The following is a 2,374-nucleotide window of genomic DNA, read 5'->3' as shown; positions in this document are numbered from 1 at the left end:
AGGACATTTTCTGTACCTCTGTTCTCTGCCCTGGCTACTATCTACTTTCTGCTTCTCTGTGGCAGGATCATCTTTCTGTATCTCTCTCTTCTACCTAGTCACTGTTATAAACAGTAGTCTCAGCTTTGAGAGAGACTGAATCCCTTAGACTCGGGTACAAATTATGAGAGGAAAATCAGATCTCTGTGTTCCCTGGTCACTGCTTCCTTCTCGAGGAGGAAAATCGAAGAACAACTGCAGTGAGAGTTCAGCAAGCATGGAATCACATACCAGGTCCTTCTGCAGGTCGAGTCTGCTCAATGATGAAGCAACATTCCACACCAGTCCTCATCCCTGCACTGTCACTCCTCCACCATAGTCCAAGGCACCATCCAAAGTTGTCAGAACTGGGCCATGGGTGCAAATCAGTGGTACAGTACTTTCTTAGCATGTGTGAGACCCCAGATTCAATCCTCAGAACCACAAAAATGAAAACAAAGTTGTCCAAATTTTGCAATAGCTTCTTTGTCTCTAAACTAATATTGATTCTCCACTCAGAATCATCTTGTTGAAAAGGAACTCAGATCTTATCACTACCTAAAACACTCCTGTAGTTTTTGTTTGTTTTTAAAGACAGGGTCTTGGGGCTTTAGAGATGGCTTAATGTTTAAGAGTGTTTACTGCTTTTGCAGAAGACCTGAGTTTGGTTCCCAGGACCCATGTTGGGTGGCTCACAACCACCTATAACTCCAGCTTCAGAGGATCTGACACCCTCTTTTGGCCTCTGCAGGCACCTTCACATACACATGTACATATACACATAGGAACACACATGCATATAAGTAAGAAAAAAAATCATAAATCTTTAAAAACAGGGTCTTGCTAGTAGCCCAGGCTGGCCTTGAACTTGAAATCTTCCCATTTCAGCAATCTACGTGATAGCTTTCTACCTAGTTAGATAAAACCCAGACTCTCTACCATGGCCTTCAAGGGACCCAGCTCCTGAGTATCTCTGTACTCATCATCTACAGATCCCTCTCTTGTTCCCTCCAATCCAGCCACCTGCCTCCAGTCACAGTTGAACTTTGCTAAACTTATGCCTCCCGCAGGCTTATTTTTCCAGTAAAAGAACATGAAATGATCAGTGAACATAAGCGTATGGCTAGTTTGTTGCATTTTTATCATACATGAATAAATTGGCGTTTTTCTGTCTGCATCTATCTCTTATGAATCCAGTTAGTGTGACTCTGTAAAAAGACTGTACTCAGCCTGGAGAGTTAGAAGACTGACTCATGATACCCAGTCTTTGTGTATCCCACTAAAGTACTACTGGCCCTGCCTGGCCTTGCCTTAGGAGCCAGGTACTCTTCCTCAGCACACACAGCCTTCTTAACATACAGCTCTTCAAACTCACATGATGCTTAGTTAACCAAATTTAAGCGGAAATTAGCTCTTGGTAGGCAGTCAGGAAAAGAAGGTGAAATTTTGAGCTGGTCATGGAAATATGAGAACAAAGAGATTATATTTTAATTAACAGTCAGCAAGACACCTGCCAAGGCTGGGGACCAACGACACCTGCGAAGGTTAGGATGGGCTAACAAAGAAACCAAGGTCAGTAGCTAACAACCAAAGGTGGACAGAAGGGGAGCCTCCTTCCCAGGCTGGAGAGATGCACAGTCATTAAAGGCTAAGACTAGCAATCAAACATCGTGTGACACCCCCCAGCTGGGCAAGCAGAGTGTGAACATCTCAGGCCAGATAGAGCAAACCTAAAGTCTATGGGCCCCCCTCTTGCTTGGACCACAATATGTCCAGAGAATTAACCGATCTCAATAGCAGTTACTTCCATCTTTGCCTCATTTCTGCCCTAAGTCCTATAAAAGTCCCTGGGCAAGTAGTTCATCTGTTTTACCCTTCCTTTAACCCCTCCCATCTTGGGAGTTTTTCTGTTTTCCTCAATAACCTGCTTTTGCTTTGTTAATTTCTCCTTGGTCTGTGTCTTTATTCCTTTTCAACTTGAGACAAAGAGCACACTGTCTCAGTGTGACTGTTGGTCACCTTTGACCTGGGCTGAGAGAGGCTGTTTTCTTGCCAAGATATGTGTTACATTTGCATAGAATTAACTGATTCTCATGAAATGAAAACATGATTTAAAAGATGTGTGCAAAGAACTGGATCAGGGTTCTTACTAAATTTTTAAGCATAACTAAAGAGAAAAGACATTTTTCAGGCTTCAGGCACAAGTGCCTCAACACACTGTGATATAAAGATAATAAGACCTGGTAAGACAAGACAAGGACAGTTAAACATGGAATTACATGAGGATTACCTCCAATATAGATTTCCATCCACTATTTTTATTTATTTATTTTTATTTTCTGCTCTGTATTTTTTA

This window comes from Nannospalax galili, unplaced genomic scaffold (assembly GCF_000622305.1).
Source record: "Nannospalax galili isolate Female #2095 unplaced genomic scaffold, S.galili_v1.0 scaffold158, whole genome shotgun sequence".
NCBI classification, from domain to species: domain Eukaryota; kingdom Metazoa; phylum Chordata; class Mammalia; order Rodentia; family Spalacidae; genus Nannospalax; species Nannospalax galili.
Note: the sequence above shows the minus strand (reverse complement) of the source record.